Below are 23,093 nucleotides of genomic sequence, written 5' to 3' on the forward strand. Positions count from 1 at the left end.
CTCAACTTTGGTGACACTTCCTTCAAGTCTGTAACTATTGCTCTATTGTAAAAAAAAACAAGATAGGTTGCCTTCAGACACAGAAAGACTGGCTTATAAAAAAAAAAAATATATTCACACACATCCATTCTGAGACAAAACATTAGTGGCCTCATACTAATTTAAGGAACCTTTTTTGATTGTAAAAACCCTTGGGATAGATACACATCTTGCATCTTTTCATGAAATTCATGTAGAATTGAGACACAAACTGTTCAGAACCACATACTGTTCTTTCAGCCTTTCCTACAGGAGAAAGCACCCCCTTTTTATTGAGGCAATATAACCACAATAATCTTCTCTTACAATCTCTTCTGTATTTTTTGTATTTTCTTATCTGAGGAGGTGAATTAGGCTATGGAAAAGAATGAAGTGCCCAAGAGAGAGAAACAAGAGCCCACAAATTAAGAGGCACCAAAGGCAAGAATTGCCAGTAAGGTCCCACACTTAAACATCTATCACCCAAAATTCTAAACCAAGTTTCTTTTTGAAAACACGTTCAACAAGACATCTTATATCCTGTACTTACAGTTAAATTATTCCCACAATCCTGATGCCAAATATTTTCTTTCTGAGGTTTCTAACAGATTGCATCCAGCCAAAGGATGGAGCCTATCTTCATACCGGGATAAAGCCTAGAACAGAAGGTATGAGCTATAAGCAAATGATCAATCCATACCTCTGGATAGCAAAAGCTGCTAAAGCTGATGGATGGACATTGTAACAAGAGCAAACCAAGTTTCATTAACAACAGTCAGTGATGGCTCTCACTGTCACAAGTTGGTCTGCCACCCCTATGAAAGCTGAAAGCCATCAAAGTGCCAAGTATCTGGCACGTGCAGGCACTTCTTGGTGCTCCTCCAAGCAGCGTTCCAGCAGAAGGCTGTTCAGTCCTACAGAACACGTGTATGCTTTATGTTGCTCCAGATTTTGGCCAGAAAATACAAATACTTTGAGTGTCTCCTTCCAACAATTAAATCTCAGTTTTAAAGGTGACTATACACTACTAAGGGTTGGGATATTTGCCAAAATGAACCACCAAAATAAATAACCTTAGTTACTAATTATATAACGGAGTGCAACAGGCCAAGTTTTCTGACGAAGTGACTTGTCTGGTCTTAACTAAAATTACGCCAGATGATAATGTCATCTACATACATCATATACCACTCTAGAATTATAAACTCTTACGTTAAATTCTTAGCATTTCCATACATGACAAGAATAATATTCCTCTATGACCACACAGCTACAAAGCATTTTTTGCTTTGTATATGGAACAAACTTTTCATTTTAAGTCAACAAGTTCAGAGAAAAGTTATGCGCATTATTAAACGCTTCAAAGAAAAAGACCAAAAAAGGCAAGACCAACATTTTCAAAAGTATCCAACCTTCTAGCTATTTTACTCCATACACCTATAATCTCATTTTACAGATTATAAGTAGCACCACAATTCCAAATTAACTCAATAATTATTCAGCATTGCTGAATACAATGAGATATTTAAGAATATTAATAAATAAAATTTCCAGATTAAAATAACTGTAACTCTTCTGAACATCTTTTTTACTTGTTAGGTTTTTTTGTACAGTCCTTCTAGACCGTCACAAGAAAAGATATGTTCCTCATATGCTCAGATTCAATATTCCAGCAGTTTTGTGAAGCTGAGAAATCTGGTGAACATATTGCTAGGCTTGTTAAGAAAACTGATATTCTAGTCTTTTGCCTCCTTACTGTAAGATATGCCCACCGAGCCTTCCCTTTCCAGAGCAACAAAGGATGAATTTGTAAATACAACTACATGAAAAAGGCACAGCACCAAGAATTTCTCATTACAATTGACAGAAAAATGATCTTTATGATGCACACATTTCTTTACTTATATTAAGGGCGGGAAAGGATATTCATTTCAATGAGATATGCTATGAAGTAAGTTGTTTATGATTTTGTCATGTTCACTAGGGCATAATACTAGTGCTCAAATATCATACTGTATTGCAACATATAAATATCAGAAATATGTTGCTACAGCTCAGTGGCAATGTAAAATTGAGGCCACCGTTCCACAGCAGACTGCACAGCAAACTTAAAAAGTTTAAATGTAAGGCACCAAGGCAAAGAACAGACTGTAAACAAGATAAATACACTTTACTTGAAGAGCTTGATAGAAAACTGGGGTTTAGCCAATTTTGAGTAATAAATTAGCAAAACCAGACCTCCTTCTGATGTTGAGGAAAGCTCCAACACCGTTTCTTCATCAAAGCTACTCCCCAGTGCAGCACACATTTGATCATGGAGTACTACAGCTACCACGCATAAGGCAGTTCTGATTTTGCATTTAACTTCTAGTTACTTTTTACTGCCATTTAAGAGACAAAAAATTATCAAACTATTTTGCTACTGCAGGACAAAAGAAGTCAGTTACGACAGAAGACATCTATCAGTATTAATTTTTTTTTTTATTTCAAGTGGCATTCAACAGTCCCAGCTAAGATCACGGTCCACAGTGCTACTCACTGCAGAGATACACTGAGACAAGCGTGCCATTAGGCCCTTACAACTACAGACAGACAAAATGGACAAACAATTGGAAGAGAAGGGACCCAGAAGTGACATCTCCAAGTGATTCAGTTGTCACATGAAAGACATTTCAATTAGCATGACCACTCAGCCCCTTTCTCCTGACACTACCAAGAGGAGCTGATCAAAAGCCTGCTGCAGTGAAGCAAATGGTCATATTACAAAAAGTTAACTGGAAATCAAAGTGGAAAAAAAAAAACCAAAAAAAAACCCCAACAAAACAAAGAACATACCAAAAAATAAACACTCCAATTATTTCGAGAGGACAGTGACAAATGCTGACACCAGTGAGTCTGGATAAGACAATTCCTATTTTTCTGAGACATGCAATTCTACTTCCAAAAGTGAATTTTTAAAGATGTGTTTGTGTTGTTTTTTTTTTTAATAGAGGATAGCAAAATAGTTCTAAATGCAAACAATTACTGTATCTTGTATGCTGGTAATAAATATCTGAAAATGTCTGTTCTCAATTTATTTTTGTTCACACACTAACACACCTGGCATGTTTCTATCCAGAATTCTCATGCAGTGACTCCAAAGATCCATCATGCAGATGACCTGTGAGATAGCTAACACTGAGCTGCAATACGTTAGCAAATCTTAGATAAGTACCAACAATTTTTTGCATAGACAAAATCTGAGCATGGGAAAACATGTATAGGGAAGCCCAGATGTATACATTTTTCATGTGAAAGCCCCTCAATGCAAAATTTAAAGTTCATTTTGAGTATTTGGTTTGCAAACATACACCTTGCTACTACCAGCAGTATCTTACAGGTCTTTTTTTTCTAAGGGGAAAGGAAGGTGCGCATTGCTCAGAACCAAAGAATAACTACACCTGAATGAACGCTAATTTCTTAATACCTTCCAATGAATTACCATTCTAAGCAGACGGCTGAAACAGAAGAAACTTCTCTCTGAAGCAGCCAAAAAGTGACTGCATAAACCTGAGCGGATGTTCAAAGTGTAATCAAGAGTCTAAAGCACCTTTTAGAGGACTCTTTTTTCCCAGAATTATCACCAGGAAAAGTAGCTGTATTAGCAATTTTTATGTTCAAATCCCATTCATATGCTCAAATTAAAATATTTAATTGAGTGCAGTAGTATTGGACTGATGGTATTACATACTATAAACATTTTCTATTTAGTAAGATCCTTACATAGTGAATTATTTATAAAGCTAAATATGCCTACAGGATAGTTTTCAGGTTTGGGAGTATTAGCCCTTGCCCTTGATCAGCATTTTTCAAGAGACCTGAAGCAACAGTTTCCAGAAAGTAATTTTTTTTTCAATTTTTCTTCAGGGAAAGTCTTTAGAAAAAGATCAAAAGATAGTGTAATGTAATGTAATGTAATGTAATGTAATGTAATGTAATATATTTTAGATAATGTTGTTAATACAGATTACTGTCCAAGCAAAAATAAATGCCTAATTCTTGCACAGCTATAGTTGCAGAGATACCATAGAACATACATGCACAAATACCAACAGCAGCTTCAGAATAAATGAAAAAAGTACCACTGCTAAAATATATTCAGGAGGTACACTGGAGACAGCTTTCCAAAAAGGCAAAAAATATTTGTGAGAAGGAAGGTAGTTTAATGAACTATGAAACTCCCTTTTCTCAATGCAATTATTATTTTAATCTCATGGTATTAGAAAAACAAATGGAGGTCCATCCTTTAAAATCCTCACAGGTTCTTTGTTCTAGCTGCCAAACTATCTGTGGTACCATTTGTTTGATCCAGATGCTTAAGAGGGTCTTGAATGTGACAACACAAAAGCTGATACTGTATTTGAGTGTCATGTTAAGGGAAAATACTAACTTTGGCAAACATAAGCTGACTAGATATACATGTATGTCATTTTCTGGCACACATTGTACCGCAGCTGGCACATATTTTACAGCATCTGCAACACTACTAGAGACAGAATGTGATCAACCCCCTCTCTGCAAATATTATGTTAAGACATCTTCCTGTCTTTGCACTGACATGATTCTGACACCGCACCTGACCAATAATACTCAGAGATTAAATTATGCCAAGAAAGTACAGTAGCAAACGAAACAGCCAAAAGTTTCCTCTTAGGTCTGAAACACTTCTGCACAGTTCAGACTGCATAAGCCAAAGCTGACAGGCAGATGTCAGCTCCCAAACTCCACAGAAGTTTTTACGCTGGCCATCTTTGAGAAAACCAGCTCACCACCGCTGCCGCGAACACAGCAGGCCCAGGTGAGTGCCTGCACCCCAACTCAGGAAGCACACAGTAACTTCAAGCAGAGCCCAGAGAGGCCACAGCTCCATTTCCAGACCCCAGTTGCTCACCCTATCCTTCTGCTATTGCATGCGACAGCCACAAGCTCCTTCTGGGTCTGCTGGAGGAGTTATGCCTGGTACACAATAGAAAGTGAAGCTATTTAGACACTCTTTAAATTGCTATTTAGATACAGTGTTATCAAACTGGACAGGGACCCCAGGTATTAGGACACCAATGGCTTTTATCCCATCTGTTAAATAGTCCTCTGCAAGCACAGCTTTGGGAATGCTGCCTTTAAGTGTTTCTAGTCACAAGACCAATCATTAAGGAGACAAAAGCTTGCAGAATCAACCCACTTAGAGCACTTTACTTTGATTTAGCTATAAACAGTGATTTTCAAAACCGCACATTTGCTCTGTCATAACTGCCTAAAATTCAGAGGGCTTTCTCCACAGCATGAATAGAGAGCCTATTTAACATTTAGGGCTCTGGTGTTACTAGTATGAGGAAAAAATAGAGCCTCTGCCTCCTTCAGTGAATCCAGATGTTGCAAATGCCAGTCTCCTCAGGAACCAAAATGCAATTCCAAATTAAAATGAAACTGGTATTGGAGGATCGCTTACACTCAGTTTTGATTTTATCACATATATCAGCTTGCAAGCAGGGGCAACTGATAAGGTAGAGTTCTCATAAAGTTACAACTGCTCCTTCATTCAGAAGCAGCCAAAAAAGCCATCTTTGCCTTCTCGATGAAGCGCTGTTCCTTTCAGGAAGACGGTCTCACCACATATGCCCGCACTTCCATGGTTTCCATATTAGGGTCACTCCTCAGAAAGCTCTTCTTTGAAACCATTTGGAAGCCAAGGCAGGACATAAACAGTGCTTTGGGCAGTGAATTACATCAGTTCTGCTTCCTGATGACAGCGACTTCCCAGTTACCCATTGGAACAGATCTGATGGCAACGCTAATTCTACACCCCTTACTCCATGTTTGCCCTACTTGTTGAGTACAAAGTACTTAGATATAAACACCTGGAGAGCAAGCAAGGTCAGCAAGAAGCCTACATTTCTTAAGTTTACTAACCCATTTAATTCCTAGATTAAGGCTTCTTCTACAGCAAAGTTACCTTCTGCTTTCAGAAAAGCAGCTGAGCGTGCACAGACCACCATTCACAGTTGCAGCGATGCTTGCAGCTAACAGCCCAGCTGTTACCTCACCACAGCTGAAAATGTTTTCCAGGAAAAAAACTAGTATTAGCTGACTTTCATCCTTCCTATGCCGCTTGTCTGTAGGGACAGGAGATGTTAGACAGCATGTCTCATTTTGATAATTTTGGGAGGTTGCATTAGACAGTTGTCTACTGTAGTTATTATTATTTATCCAGTGTGCATCTGTTTTCTTTATATACAGTTCACATACTGATAAGGTCCCAGTAGTTATTTTTATATAACATTCTTCAAAGGAACTTTCCCATGCTCCCATTCCTGTTTCCATGCTGCTCAACCGGGCTATGTGTTCTGGATTTTCAGAAAACAGGCATCTGAATATATTTAATTCTAATACCAACACACTGAGAACAGAAGCAATGGAGAAGTGCCATATCTTCCAGCATTACAACAATCAGGAAAAGCCAAAGGAGATAAAGCAGCATGTGAAAGGGGAGAAAAAAATTACAATATTTGACTACTACTCCCCCGAAACATAACTGCTCTGACTTTGGTAAATCCTCGATGCCTGCAAATGCATGATGGTGGGACTGACGAGAGTGTGGTGTGTAATGCTATGATGAGATAGCTGAGACGGCTGCACCATAATCACAAGAAAGGGGCACTGTTTTGGTTTTTTTTTTTAAAAAAAAAAAAGAACATATAAACATCAGATATGCTCCATAGACACATATATCGTACGGTTTTTAACTGCCAGGTTCATCTCCTGACTTAATGTCAGGGTCAGCAAAACAGGATTCACTTTGTACTTTTTTTTATGCTCCTACTTTCAGTAAAACTTGCCATATGATCTCGATCTAAGAAACATAGGATATGTCACTATTGATAATGATAGCTCCTCAAATAAAGTTTAAAATATGCATTAACTTCTTTCAGCCTAAAAGCTTAAACCATAAAGCAATTTTCACAAATTTGTTTTACAAATAACATCAGATGAGAGAGTATGATGTGGGGGGGAAAAAAGTCATTTCTAGCCATGCCAAAATTCCCATACTAGAGAAAGCATAAAGTCTTGTTCGCTTATGACCACAAAATAACTCATGCTGTTGTGTCAAAAGGATTATTTTTACTCAAAACCAATACTCTGGGCCAAAAAATCAGACCTACTTTGAGCAATGAGAAGACTGCTAACAGAAGCACCACTTAGCACTGGGAAATACCTTTTCCTCTAGCGAAAAAGACTTGTGAATGAGTTTTCACCTCACCTACTGCCAGATGTAAACACAGAAAGATAATCATACTATTCTGACCACCTCTTTTTCCAATGAAACAAAAAATTCATTGTCCCAGTCAAAATTTAGATGTGAAGCTGAAGACACCGTTGTCACCTGCTATTAGCACAGCAAACTTTTAAGAGATGTTTTGACATTCAGCATAAGCTGTTCTCTCAAAGTTTCTTCCAGTTTGACCACTTTCTCCTCTCTCATCACCAGATTTGATGGAACAGTCCAAAATCAGACAGAATCATAGAATCATTAAGGTTGGAAAAGACCTCTAAGATCATCGTGTCCAACCGTCAACCCAATCCCACCATACCCACTACACCATGTCCCCAAGCGCCTCATCTACACGTCTTTTAAATACTTCCAGGGATGGTGACTCCACCACTTCCCTGGGCAGCCTGTTCCAAGGCCTGACCACTCTTTCAGTAAAGAAATTTCTCCTAATGTCCGGTCTAAATCTCCCTTGGCACAACTTGAGGCCATTTCCTCTTGTCCTATCGCTGGTTACTTGGCAGAAGAGACCAACACCCACCTCGCTACAACCTCCTTTCAGGTAGTTGTAGAGCGCGATGAGGTCTCCCCTCAGCCTCCTCTTCTCCAGACTAAACAACCCCAGTTCCCTCAGCCGCTCCTCATAAGACTTGTGCTCCAGGCCCTTCACCAGCTTCGTTGCCCTCCTCTGGACACGCTCCAGCACCTCCATGTCCTTCTTGTAGTGAGGGGCCCAGAACTGAACACAGTATTCAAGGTGCAGCCTCACCAGTGCCGAGTATAGGGGCACGATCACCTCCCTGCTCCTGCTGGCCACACTATTTCTGATACAGGCCAGGATGCCATTGGCCTTCTTGGCCACCTGGGCACACTGCCGGCTCATGTTCAGATGGCTGTCAACCAGCTCCCCCAGGTCCTTTTCCTCTGGGCAGCTTTCCAGCCACTCTTCCCCAAGCCTGTAGCATTGCCTGGGGTTGTTGTGGCCGAAGTGCAGGACCCGGCACTTGGCCTTGTTGAACCTCATACAGTTGGCCTCGGCCCATTGATCCAGCCTGTCCAGGTCCCTCTGCAGAGCCTTCCTACCCTCCAGCAGATCAACACTCCCGCCCAACTTGGTGTCGTCTGCAAACTTACTGAGGGAGCACTCGATCCCCTCATCCAGATCGTTGATAAAGATATTGAACAGGACCGGCCCCAAAACTGAGCCCTGGGGAACACCGCTCGTGACCGGCCGCCAACTGGATTTAACTCCGTTCACCACAACTCTCTGGGCTCGGCCGTCCAGCCAGTTTTTTACCCAGTGAAGAGTGCACCTGTCTAAGCCCTGAGCCGCCAGCTTCTCCAGGAGAATGCTGTGGGAGACAGTGTCAAAGGCTTTACTGAAGTCCAGGTAGACCACATCCACAGCCTTTCCCTCACCCACTAGGTGGGTCACCTGGTCATAGAAGGAGATCAGGTTGGTCAAGCAGGACCTGCCTTCCCTGAACCCGTGCTGGCTGGGCCTGATTCCCTGGTTGTCCCGCACACGGCTCGTGAGCGCCCTCAAAATGAACCGCTCCAGAAGCCCCGTATGGTCCACCCATATCGGATATGCTGGGTTTGGCTATGTCAGGTCTTTTTAATAATCACGACTGTAGCATACACCAGGTAGCACTGCAAAGCAAGATGTATCTGCTGACTTGGGCGGCATCACTTGCTGGAAACAAGCACATCTGTCCTCATTTGGTTACTCTCTGAAAGGTGGCCACGGAGATATGCCTGCTACCACCCTTTCTGCAAGTTTTCTCTTCAGCCATAACAGGTAAGCCCAAAATGAAGCATGAATCACAGACCTTACCTGCGGTACTAATGTATATTAAAGTCAGCGTAGGTATATATTACCAGCCCATGGACTGGGCAACTGAGGGTTTGGATCAGTCATGGCTTAAGTCCATCTAGGTCCCAGCTACGGTGGCTCTGCCCTCCAAACTGCCATTCACTTGCACAAGAACTTCTTCCATATGGTCAGGCAGCAAGTTGGTTCTGGGAACCAATCCAGTGAAAAACATTTATTCTTTGTTTGTAGAAATTAATCACGAGCATTAGTACCAGTAGGCTACTGCCAAAGAGAAAATGGGGATGTACTACTCAAAGGAAGATTGGACTGCAGCAGTCCCTGCAGCTCTGCTCTTTCTACCACCTCTGCTACCTGGGTGAGAACCACTGGCCCAGCAGGTGGGTGGGGTGGGAACCTCCGCAGCAGCTGCAGGTAAATTAGACAAGGGCAGTAACTCAGAGCCTGCGCAGAATTTTCCAAGCCTATTCCTGAGACTTTTTTTGCTTCTGAAAACCCTCTAGAGATTCCTTACCCAACAACTATTTCAAGACAACCAAACTGAACAAGTAAGTAAAATCAAGTTGACTTTGTTTTCCTTCTAGGGCATCTCACAGTGCACCACTGAGGTAGAAACTGTCTGCTCTGGGTATTTTTCAGCAGCACTGAATACATTACCTGCGATTAGCAATGTACTTTTCTGCCTTACCTAGTTGTCATAAGAGAAAATATTAATAGGCCATTGCATTAGATGATCAATCTTAAAGAAATTAGTAACTTACAATTCTTTTTGCTTCCAAAGCAATAAAGAATGTCATTAAACTAAACTCCGAGAAATGTTTTCACAGTCTGCCACGGAAAAGCATTCATGTTTTGTATGAGAGAACATGACCAGAGAGATTACTAGAAGGTGAGCCCTGTGATTCAGAACAGTAAAAATCAACAAGATCAGAAACGCTAATCTCAAAACCTGTGGAGAGCAGAAGGGGAAACCATTACAGATAAATCAAATTTATGCTTTGGTCTTCAAAAGTTACAGATAAAAAGTGGATGCTTTCCCAACGGAGTCTATTGGCTCAGATCTCATTTTAAGGCCTGAAAAAAGCACATTTCTTCCTCAAATGTCTATTGGCACATGCATAAAATTTCATAAGCCCCTTTTGTGGGGCTACTTGAAACACAAAATTACTGTCTACTCACTTGTCTTATGTAAATTCACAGTCAAGTGCCTCCTCTGAAAAAACTAACACAAAAATTAAAGACACAGGATATCAATATACATGTAGCAGATGAAAGCTAGAAAAATTGGGGGAGGGCGGAAGAGTGATCTCATTCCCTTTCACACAAAGTGTCTAGCAGGAAATGTACTATGGCTACATTTGAGTAAAAGATCAGACACCATAACCAGCAACTGGAGAAAAAAAAAACCACACATGCACTTAAAACCAGAACTGTTTTCTCACATCAGTACTAAAACAGGCTTCACAAGGGTGACAACAGTTCTCAGTTGCACAAGATGCTACATCTGTGGGGGTCACAAAACAGGTTTGGGCAAGTCCTGAGCTAGTGGAAACTGCCACTGTTGTACTGAATGCAGGGTGGTCACTCAGGCAAGTTTAAAATACATCTCAGTTGTTTATATTTCCTGTGACGTAAGAAATGTCTGTGATAGGTGACCTGAGATTAACTTCCTCTCACTGTAACATCAAGATCATTGATTTAAAATTTATCTTAGACAATTAAGAATTGAGATAAATTTGACTGGAATTTTTCTTTTCTAAAACAGCATTAGTATCTTTTTATGTCAGGTTTTAAGATCACAGGTCTTTTACCAACACCTCTGATTGCAATGGGTAGTAGAGATAAACATTTTGCCAAAATATATAAACAATTTCTTAAGAGATGTATTTCAATCTGCACATCTGTTCATTAGATACTTCTCTCAAAACCCTCTTTGGCAGCAACAGCACCGAAGGGATTTTCACGTTTTTCTCTCATATCCACTATGGACAAAATTAATCAAACACATCTATGTTAATTAGACTTAAAAGGCTCTGAGAAAATATTACTATTATTAATACCAGGACAGAAAAAAAGAATCTAAATGAGCTGAGTGTCTCAATGCTCTCCATAAAAAAAAAAAAAACAACACAACAACAACAAAAAAAACACCCCACCATTGGTGCATTCTCTCAAAAACAGAAATCAAGCCTCTTGTAAGATCAAGGCACCCAAAGTATTGCTTTTAAAACTACAGGCTAACAAGGTTAATATTTTTCGCAAGCTGACATACAATTTTTTCTTCTATTGTAAAACCGACACAAAAAAGAACAGAGCATTCTCCACAGATTCTGTCAGAAATACTGACTTAATCAAGTAATTGGCACTTAGAAGATTACGAATCAGAGCTAAAAATTCACTATTGGCATCGCAGTGAAAATGTAAGTGACTGGGGGTCAACTGAAGAAAGAACTTACATTTATTTCAGTACTTTGAGATTATTGCAGACATTTGGTAACAAAAACGTGAGAGGTTACTGCAATGCAGTTTTTGACAGATAATATTTCCTGTCGAGACAGAACAGAAAGAACTGTAGAGCATCGAGATTGTAATCATTTCATACATTTCTACACACAAAGTACTTTTTTAAGCAAAATATTTCACCCCTGCAGCTGCTATCTCTTAGATGTACTGCCATTCTTCATCTTCGTCCTTCCACAACTGGAAAGGAAGGAAGAAATTACAAGACAAAGTTTTCAATCTTAAAACAAGAAAGTTTTATACACTAAAGCAGGAATAGATAAAAGAATCCCATGTGCATTATGAGTTCGTGCAATTACATCAACAATAAGAGACTGCGTAAGTTGCTTCCTTTCTCGATTTGGCATTAAACACATGCAGGCATTTGCAAAACCGTGTTATAAAACAAATAAGAATTTATATGAGCTTTTACTGACAGATGTCTCCCAACAGGGGTCAATGCCAGGTTGTTCTTCCCCAGCCCAGATTTGCAATCTGTTCTTATCTGATTTAGTATCTTATTGTTCTGCTGTTCAAAAGAATTACATATATTTTAAACACCAAGAAACAAGATTGGGTAAGACAAAGGCTTAGTATGAAGCTCTAAAGCTGCAATGGCTCTGATCCAAGTTTATCTGCACAGACTTCATCTGAAAGATTGAAGTTTGGGTAAAGTAAAACTGATTGCAAGGCATAATTGATAGATGCTATCCAAGATAAAGTGGATATGCCTAAAGAAATGAGTCAAAATTTACAAGGAAATAAGGCATGTAAGAACTCTCACGGATATAGCAGGCTTTCCAGGGTTTCTTTGGGGAAAGAAGTGTTTGAGGTTTTATTCAAACTAATAATCTAACAGAGGGGGCACCAGACAAGACTGGAAGGTGATTTTAAGGAGTAGGTAAGCATGAGAAAGACTTTTAATAAAAGCTTTCACCCTCGCAGAAAAATAACCAGAGCAAAATCAAGGCCAACTTTTGTCACCCTAGCTTAAATCTTAAGAATTTCTCAAGCTAAAATAGGGAGATACATTCTAGATAGACGTAGATGTAAGCAGCCCTTCCATTCCCATACAGGGAATCTGTTCTACAGTCACACCAAGGATTGCTTTAAAAGAAGAAACAACCACACGCTCCCCTTTCATCAATAGATTACACCACTTCTACAGCCTTTTGCTACAGAAGGGCGAGCAGATGTGGAACAATCTCCAGAAATAGTAAAAATTAATCTGATTTTGAACAGAGTGAAAACCATAGACAGGCAAAATTTTGAAAATTAAGGCTTACAAAACAAGAAATCAAGATTTCAGGTGTTGCATGCATATGGCCCTCTCTGAGCAGGTGATCTGAGAGCTCATGCAGCACTTGGGAAAGTCAGGACCCAAAAACTCTGCAGTTTGAAAGAAGAAAAAAGTAATCAACAAGCAACCAGAAATCCGGTGTTTCTATTTCGAATTTTCTCTTCAGTAGTTCTGAGCAGACTTGTCAGACGCAACCACTAGATTCAAAAGGCTCCACCATATCTAAGGCTTCCTTAGTAATATCTGATTCTGCTTGCAGAACTTAAAATTTTTTCATGTTTTTTTTAATCTCACTTTTCTCTCCCTAAAATATAAATATATATTTTAGTATTTCTATAAAATATGCATATGCTTATACATATATATATAAATTGTACATACATATATATGTACATACATACATACATACATGCCTCTCTTCTTATCTGCTTTTCCCTTTTGCATCAATTTGAAACAGGTAGTCTTTAAAGAATAAAGTCCTGTCAAAACAAATCTAATGGGTACTAGTTACTAGAATTTCCTGCTCAGAAGCACTAAACCACTTTACACGCTGGGACCTCTTCACTGTGAGGTGTGCTGTAAAACATAGTTAAATAGCTAACGTACCCATCTGGTATTTATGGGTTTTATTCGTTTGCAGTGGCATTGCTTTTGGAGCAACACTGTCCGCAGCGATTGCTGTCAACTCTGCTGGTTCCAAGGCCACCGTGGCAGAGCGCCCTGCCTCGCCCAGCGCCGACCACGGGTCCCCCGAGCACGTGCGCGACAGCCAACGCCAACCGGGCGCCGATATTTGGTTTTAAATTAAGAGGAACGAGAGGGCAAGCAGGCGTTTCTTGTCACGCGACGGAGCGTCCGTGTTCCTGAAGAGCGACCAAGCTGGCGCCTGTCCCCCTCCAGAGAGGGGTGGGAGGACGTGGGCAAGGTGGGCCCGACGCCCCGCTGCCAGGCCGGGGGGCTCCGGCCCACCTACCCGGGGCAGGGCTGGCCCGGCAGCACCTGAGGCTGCGGCCCAGCGGCTGAAGGCCCCGTTTCGGGGGGGGAGGGGGACCCCAGCACATGCCGGCAGGGCTTTGAAGCAAGCCCTCGGCAAGAGGAGACGGGGCTGAGCCCCGCCGAGGGGCCGGTGATGGCGGCCTGCGTGCCTCTCCTCGCCCCCAGCCAGGCGGCGGAGCCGGAGCCGGGCCCCTCGCGAGAAGCGCGGCCCCAGGAGAGCGCTGCAGCCCGGCGGAAGGATGCCGGCAGCCCCGCTCCCGCGGCAGCAGGCAGCCCGGGCGACCGCTTCCCGCGCGGGGCCCGCGGCCCCCTGTGAGGAGGAGAAAGAGGAAAAAAGAAGGAGGAGGACGAGGAGGGGAGCAGAGCAAACACGCACCTTCCCCGTGCCGAGCGAGCCGCGCCGGCGCCAGCACGGCCCCCGCCCCCGCCCGGCCGGCCGGCTAGGGACGCGGGGGAGGAGGAGCCGCCGTGGGGGGTGGAAGGGGGCGGGCCGTGGCCCGGGCGAGGCTGGTGCCCGTTGCGCCGAGGCCGCCTGAAGCCGCGTGGAAGCCGCCTCAGGGCCCGGGCCCGTCCCGGCGCTGCGTTGCGGCGAGGCCGGGCGTCCCCCCGTTGCCGGCTGGTCGGGCCGTGGCGCCTCGTAGGCCCCTCTGAGGCGAGGCGAGGTGAGGCGGGCCTGGGCGCCCCCGCCCAACCCCGGCCTCTCGGGAAGGAGGCCTAAAACCTCCCGTCCGTCACCAGCCCTTCCTGGGGAGAAAGCCCCTCGGTGCGAGGGGGCTGCCTGCCACACGGGATCGCCTTTTTCTTGGGCGGGTGCGTTAGTGGTGCGAGGAGGTACAGCAAACGGACGAAGCATGAGGAGGCTTTCCTGCTGCCTGCGCCGTGGCAGCGATCCTCTCCCTGGGTGCTTCAAGAGCATGGCAATGCCGCGTCCTTCCGTGATGGTTTCCAGGGTGCTGAGAACCGTGGGTGCCTTCACGCTGCTGGGAACCGAGGTGGGACCACTGCTCCTCGCATGGCAGCCGCCTGCACAAGTAACATTGCACTCATTTAAATAAAGGTGTGTTTATAAAAACACTTAGGTAAATTGAGTGCAATTTCTTCTGTAGATAAGATCTTAAAATACAAACATGGGTCTTAATCTGCAAACACTTGAATTGAAGCTCTCGATTGGTTCTGTTTAAGTCAATGGGACTACCCAGGTGCTTACAGGTAAGTGCTTTTTGGGATCAAAGCCCTTGGTGCATTTCCAAAAAGCTGCTGTAGCAGGAAGACAGTGAAGAATTTCCCTCTAATATTCAACACAGTATTCCAATATTCATGAACTTTCTGCCTAAGTGAAAAGAGCTTCATGGGCGTGTACCTTGAGGAGGGATTTGAAACACAAGTTATTATAAGATAATGGCTGTCAACCTGACTCCTCCACCCGTTTATTTGAGGTGACTCATTTGTGTTTTTTCACTTGGATTTTTCAGTGCACAATCTGGATGGTACATTTTTGCAGCTGGGGCTGTGTCCTCTGCTATACAGATCACAGAGCATGCCAGTGGGATGCAACAGTAAGTTTCTCTCGAACTGCTGCAGTTCTTGAGAGCCCTGTTCCATTGAAGGTGATGAAATAACTATTTAAATAAAAATGCCACACAAGTAAATTTCTAATAGAGATGTACCTGTCTCTTTCCTGTGCATTCTGTATATTCTTTACATATCGTGCCCTATAAGCTGTAAGTGTCTGTCTGGAACTATATCTCTGGAAAGAGATTATACACAGTGATTGAGTAGTTCTAAATGTGTCGCTGTAGGCCATGCAAGAAAATACTTCATCCTCAAAGGTTGGCTGTTGCACCCACAACGTCTTGAACTTAACCACCAACGTATGGCTTTCCTTTTTACTTCCAGCGAGAGACAGAACATAGGACGGGTCTGCATGAAGAAGCTCATGTGAAACTGCACTTTTAGTATTCACATTTAGGATTTGGGCTGATTTCTGAGGGGAATTCCTTCTCTCTTCATGTGCTTCCTTTACAATTAAATCACTTGGTTTCCCATTATTTTTTCCTGAATTAGCTTCCTTTATTAATCCTTCCACAGTCAAGGAATCAGAAGGATGAATGATAATAAGCCATCTTTTTTCCCCGTCACCAAATAGTCAGAAGGATGGAGAAATCTTGGCATGGCTGTCATTAATCCCAGGTCACACGGAAGAGAAGAGCACACTGCTCATGTCTTCTGTTGTCCTCGCCTGAGATGCAATAAGTTAGAGCAAGTAAAGAGACGTAACAACAAAACCAAACCTCTTCAGCCAGCAACACGCACAAATCTGTTTATGGGTTTGAAACACATCAATACCCACTTAGCCTCGGGAAAGGTATTTCCATCACACCCATCTCTTACATTATTTTCTCATATTTTGCATTATTCACTAAATGCATGGTTTTGTTTTCCTTTAGTTTGCAGCTTCAGGACTTTCGGACTGCTGTTCTTCCCTCCTTGGGACTGTAATTGTAAATCAGGGAGAGGCTGGAGCTGAGGAGACCTGTCCTCAGTTTCCCAGACTTTATAAGCTACTACACTGGGCAAAATTCTAGCCCGCTCACCCCGAAATCACCCGTGCAATCCATCTTGCATACTTTTGAACTCATTAAGACTATTCAGATGCTTGAAGGTCCCCGTATGGATGTACCTTTACAAGACTGCTATGATTACAGTGGTAGGCACAGTGCCAGAGTCAAGAACTTAATATTCAAGAAAGGGATTCGATATATCTGAATGTCAAAAATAATCAGAATTATCTGATTGTAGCTCGGTGCTTCAGGGAGTAAGCCAGTATCTAATTCCTAGAAAGGGGAATGAAATCTAATGTGAAGACAGATCTCACTTCTTACTGCTGGATTTTTTCACCTTCTATTATACAGTACACGAAGCAACTGGTGGAGTCTGCTGTTAGGCACAGGATACTGCCTGAATGGATCCTGAATCCCTTCTAATATGACAGTCGCTTGGTACCATGCTTCTCCCTGCACAAAACGGGGATGATGCTATTTCGCTGTGCTTTGTTTTTCCAGTCCGTTTACGCTGCAAGGTTTTCGGAGCAAGGACCGTGTCCATGGAGCTCCGAACTTTATTGAAGTCTCTAAAATGTGACTGTATTAAAATAAGAAGAAGAAATCACAAGCATATTCACATACGAATTATTATGCAAAGTGAGGAGGGGGAGGGAAGAAAGTACGAGATTCCTTTGAAAAGCTGCCAGCACAGGTCCAAACACAAAAGGTGTTTGAAGTGGGAGCATACTGTACCAGCCTGAAGGAATTACCAATATACCAGCTACCCTTGTTTAGAAGCATGCTCTCAATTTTCATTTTATGACATTTATTTACTTTACCCATTACCAAAGCATTTTTCATTTTTTGTCTCCCAAGTCTCCTCTAGGTCCACATTGTATTTCAGTACCTCTAGAAGGTGTTTTCTTCACTTAAAGTTTTTCTTTGTTGCTTTGCACTGTAGGCAGGTAAATATGGACTGCTAATTAATGCAAACTTCAGCTTTTATTTCCTCTTCTTTTTCAGTTAAAGAAGCTGAAAAGAAATATTCCTAAGTTTCCAAGAAATGCTGTTTTTCAGTTCTTCCTAGGAAGAAGTGTTCAAGCTTGACCCTGACTTGTACATCTTCTCATTTTTGCAGCCTGGCAGCAAATAAATATATCCTAATAGTGCACAGAATGGAGAAAAAGGTAGGGACATAGTGAAAGAAAACCAGCAGGCACCTCGTGGCACCTATTCTTCTATACAGTTCTGCTAGCTTTTCTGCTGCTGTGTCAGAGACTCGTGTTTTTAGGTATCAAGAGCAGCATCAGCCGAGAGCAGAACGTCTGCCAGCAGTGGGTTGGCAGGGCATGCTTACTTGGGACACATCTTAGCTGGGGCCTGTCCAGTGCTATACAGGTTTACTGTCCCAAGTTTCTATGCATTCTCGTACTAAGTTGATGTAAGCCAACAAAATTCAGCCTCTCCTGCTGAAGTGAAATCTCCTCTCTGAATAACACAAGCCAACATAGAGCTACTAGCAAAATGCCACTGTATACATGCTCCAAGAACACAGCCATGCGGGCAGCTGCAAGCCCTGGGTCCTTACCCAGTGTGCAGCAGCCCTTCTGCTGTTACGGTCTCTTGCAGTGAGGGCACGCAGCACCCCAAAAAAGCAGTGATGAATACACATGCTCCAGGGACATAAAAATGTCAGCAACTCATGACCCCACAAAAGTTCTGGCAGCAAAACTTGCTAGTAAGACATAGCCTGGCAGTGTAAATTCTCTTGCAGATTACTACAAGTTTACTTACAGGGGCAATGGCTTTGCCATGCCACGGGAAGGTTTTTGTAAAGCATTAGTGGAAAGTGTTCCCACTTGAATCTCCTTATAAACTCAGTGACTTGTGCTGCCATGGGTAGAGAGCAGTGCATGGGCACCTGAACCAGAGGTGCAAGGAGCCTTCTCTGTGCATTCCTATGGATCCCCAGTCTCCAGGTAGCAATTGGTCCAGCAATATACCTGAGTCCCTCCTCCACTCCTGTGTTTACAAAGCAAAGGCATTTGGATACCTAACATCAATTATCATATATTTGCATTAAAAATACATTAAATACTGCGCTAAATAACTTTCCTTATGATGAAGGAATTAAATTATAAATAGTTCCTCTCAGCAACTCTCTCCACTATGGCTAAGTACCTGTATTCATCTCAATATTTTTCTGAGGATAAAATCCAGGTTCAACTTACTCAACACATATTTGTCGCAAACAAGTTTAAATGCATAGATACTTTTAAAAATGCAGATAAAATACATCTTTTATTTCTGGATATATGGACTTGGAGTAAAGGGAATCCTCTACCCTGCCGTGTACCAAAGCAGCCCTTTTTTCCTAACACATTTCCTGTAATGGTGAGTCCAGTGCAAGCCCACCGCCCTGCATGAAAACACAGTTACTCCCTGGGCACAGCTTGGGTCTGGGTTGAACTGTGCTGAACACGTTACAGACTGTCTTCATACAGGATGAGCCAGTAAAATACCCATCTAACAGAGGCAGATGGGAGGCTGGGCTGGGGTGCGACTTCTCTAGGTAATGATGCTTCAGCCAGCCGTTGTACTGGGAAGGGGAGCACTCTCGGAGTGGCAGATACTAGACAGATGGACAGAAACTGAGTGCCAAAATAGCTTGTTACCATCTGAACAGGCCCAAAAGTGAGAGGCGTTTTATTTTGTGATGGGTTTTAAATGCAAACCAATACAACTCCCCACTCAGTGTGTGGATGCATACTTTGAGACCCAGCTTCACCAGTATCTCATTCTAGGTTTAACTACAAGACTCTGAACAGGCTGCTCAAGTCAAGCAGAGATAATGTAGCATTAATAATTTAAACTTCAAAAAAATGTGATTCTGTAAGAGAGTCGATGTGTTACTATCAAAACTAACTAAAGTTTTGGAGTCCTCTTCTGATCCTCTACAGTATATATTTAGAAGATGGCATGATTCTTATTCAAATTTGCAAAGTCTGTCTGATCACAGTTTGAAAGCTTTGATACACATGCTGAAAAGTGAAAAGCTTATATACTAAGAGCTTGTGTAAAAGAATATATTGCTTATTTAAGGACAGGTACAGTATTTCCTAGAATCTAGATGAGCCAGAGCTGAACAAGTCTATGGCGTTTCAGAATCTGCATTAAAAGTCCCATCAGGAAAGGCTGAAGTAAAATTCCACTTAGCTTTTAGTGGTTGAATGTGTGTTATAAAAAGCACAGACTGGCAAAAAAAAATGATGATTTCTACTGCCAGAGCTGTTGCAAAAATCAAACCATGAATTGGGAGAAGTCACATGGCTGAGCACCTGTAAGCAGTTTTTGAGATGATAAAAGAAAACTTTAGACTCTTTGACAGCTCTTCTTTAGGTATAAAATTCTCTTTTTTTTTTATTTTCAGGCTTTTTTTTATAAAACCACTTAGAAGCTGAAAATGCAGGAAAGCTTGTACTCTTCCAACCTATGGGAAAAAAGAAGAAAGCTTGAGACCTACTGGTTTTAAAGTCTTAACAGACATTGTGATTGAAATTACTCAATTCAATTCAATAACTAGCAAAAATGCTTTTGCCTAATAAATAAGTTACTTCCAATAATTATATATGCTTTAAAGTCAAAATGTTTTTGCTAATCTTTATTTTGATGTGCTTAATATATTTTACTTTATAAGAAGTGCTAATTTTATGCATTGTTAATGAAATCTCAATTTCCATTGAAAAGCAAGTTGAAACAAATAAAAGCTATAAACTGAATCAGCTGGTAAATAAATATTTATTTACCATTTTTAACATAACAGAATGAAAAGCTATAATATAAAAATGGAAGTTAAGCTTTGTAACAGTATAAATATGTAAATAGCGTGTGCTCCTGCAGAGCAAAAAGAAGTAAAAAATTTACTGTAAAGATTAAATTAAATTACAAGTTAACAAGTCATCTTGTTTACCAGCCAATGAAAAACAGTTTTCTTTAGGAAAATATCTGAGCACATGCACAACCAGGTGAAAGCTGATGGTTTGAAGAAAGGTGTCTTGCTGCTGCTTTGGTTGTAGTCCGTAATTCAAGCTGACTGTGATTCTCAGGGAAGGTTTTCCTACGGGATGCAGCTCAGATAATGAAGATTTACTAGAACTGTTCCTGAAGCCTTGCCTCACCAGTATGAAGGTGGCGGCACAGCCGCTAGCCGGGCAGCGAGGCACCGGGTCAAGGCAGGGTCCTTCATTCGAGCGTTTTGGTCTGAGGAGGAGTGAAGCTGTGCCCTCAGCCATCCGAGGCTCAGCCCCAGCAGCTGTTCCTTCCCAAGAAGAGGTTTTTCCCCACATCAGCGTTAACTCAGCTGGCACTGTGGGCTGGTCCAGAAGGAAGCACATGCTCCGCTTCTCTTCCTTTCACAAGAGACTCTTCTGTTAGCTCTGCGGTAACAAAAATTATAGGGATGAACGATGAAAACTGAACTTCGGAATGTTTTACATTCTTTCAGTACTGTTTAGTGTGATGGTTGTTGACTTCTCCCCTGCCGCTATATTTAGAAAGGGGAGTAGGAGGGAGACGAGCATTAGTATTATGGGTTATGACACAAAAACATCAAAAAGTCAGTCTGTTCCCATTTCTCTGGTATCCTCTGGGCAGCTGTAGTGTTTAGAAAAAGCTCCTGTTCCACCACAGGAGCTCAGGAAAATGGGCACGAAACTTTGTTTAGACTCTAGGACTACATATGGCCATACAAGGTGGGTGGGTAACTAGGACATAGAACTTGTTCCTCCACTGAGCTTAGTTTCCCACCACTAGATAAGCTTCAAGTAGCTTGTCTGGCGGAATTATTGGTCCTTATACGTCAGCGCTCGGTTCATTTTAGGACTGAAAATAAAAAAAAATCAGAAGCTTCCTCTGCATTCAACAAATCAACAAAAGATCCATGGGAAAAAAATTGCATAATGCCCCAGAAGAAATCTAAATGAATTAAAGTCACCCCCTACAGAGAACTTGGGCTCTGTTTATTTTCAACAAACTATTACAGGTTTTGCAATATTTTTCTGGAAGTTTTTCACAAGCATTCCTACTTCCTCTCACTTCGGGCCAGGGCTGAACTGCCAGGCTGGAGGAATTCTTTGGACTTGACCTTAAGCCATGAGAGATAGTGGCCCTCAGCCCCAGCCCAACTACAGCACAGTTTTTAAGCTGCAATGTGAATTAAAAATCTCAAGAGCTCTGCAGGCTATGCCATAAACACATTTGATATTGAAGGAGTTAGGGGTAGTGAAAGCTTGACACCTCCCAAGCACGGAGAAGAAATGGAAAGTTGCTTCAATATGCAACAGCACATCTCAACTGCAAAGCCCCAGTTGCACGTCTCATCCCTTTCTTCCCAGCTCCCATGGTCAAAAGACAACGCAGACCCTTCCAAGTGCAATGCAGCACCCTCATTGTTGTCTCCTGCCACCCTCCCAGCGCCTCCTGTGGGTAGCAGAAGGTGCGCGGGGTCAACCTTGTAGATCCTCCACCCGTTTTGCTGTAGCAGTTCCTCTGCAAATCCGGAGGGTGAGCAGCTAGCAGAAGCTGCGATGGGCAACACGCGCAACAGGTAGCACAGATCTCCGACGTGCTGGGTAGCTGTGTCCAACCAAGAGAGTCTCTCAAGGTATGACACCAACATCTGCCCACCTTTCTGCCTACAGATTCTCTGTGTTAAGAGCAAATTCAGTGTGACGGCAACAACTCAAGAAAACAAAATGCCTTGTAACTTCCAGTGGAAAACGTGGGCTGTCAGGACAGTTTCTCTTCCTGCCTTCTTTCCAATCACTCCAAATTAATGTCTGTAGTTCTACATGGGCCCTATCCCCTCCCCCCCATCCCCGCTGGAAACTAAGCTCAGATACTGCAAACACACAGAGGGTTTTTCAGATTTCCACCCACGCAAGCAGCTACTCTGCACATCCGATGCACATGTGAAATTTGTTCACAGCGGTCAGGGCAGGAGCCCACGTTTCCATTTCTAGCTCTACTGAGCTTAAGTTTTATCATTTGTTTGTTTTCAAAGCAAAAAATATACAACTTGCTTTACTTCACAGGGGAAGAAATCTCGGCCAAGCTTCTTTTCCACTGGCAGGGTTGGGTTACAGCTCCTCCACTCCCACCCACACAGCTGAACCCAGCACCTGGTCAGCCCAAGAGGCAGGAGGAAATGAAACGCACATGTCAGCGTCCCCCTCTCCCGCTCCAGTTCCTCAGCAAAACTGCTCTTCTGCTCCAGCCACGAACCATCCCAGGACCAAAAGACGTGCCAGGGAGGGGGATACTTGCTATATCTTTTCTCAGACAAACTGTACAGCAAAGTCACGCTTCCTCAGCCTGAAGAAAATTTTGGAAAGGCAATGCTCTAAAAGTTCACAGCACAGAGTTTTCACACCAAGATTCAGAGCTCTGTCATACACAGGGAACTGCTTAAATGTAGCAAAGCTGACATTAAAGCTCATTAAAAATGGAAAATAACATTGCAAATTCCTTAAAGAAAATGATGCCAGTTTGATTAAGCAAGTGCTAAGTAACAAATATAACTGATCGCAAGTTTAAAAAAAA

At 42.3% G+C, this 23,093-nt stretch overlaps 1 protein-coding gene across 1 annotated transcript in view; it reads right to left on the bottom strand.

Annotated features, from left to right (window-relative positions):
* The window catches only part of CPQ (carboxypeptidase Q), a 169,845-nt gene extending 155,493 nt beyond the window's left edge, over positions 1-14,352 (bottom strand). Inside the window, exon 1 of the mRNA XM_075144589.1 lies at positions 14,327-14,352. The gene's annotated coding sequence lies outside the window, so the exon portion shown is untranslated. The remainder of the gene's footprint in view (positions 1-14,326) is intronic.
* Between the last annotated feature and the right edge of the window lie 8,741 nt (positions 14,353-23,093).

The sequence above is a fragment of the Calonectris borealis genome, chromosome 2, assembly GCF_964195595.1.
Source record: "Calonectris borealis chromosome 2, bCalBor7.hap1.2, whole genome shotgun sequence".
In the NCBI taxonomy this organism is placed as follows: Eukaryota; Metazoa; Chordata; class Aves; order Procellariiformes; family Procellariidae; genus Calonectris; species Calonectris borealis.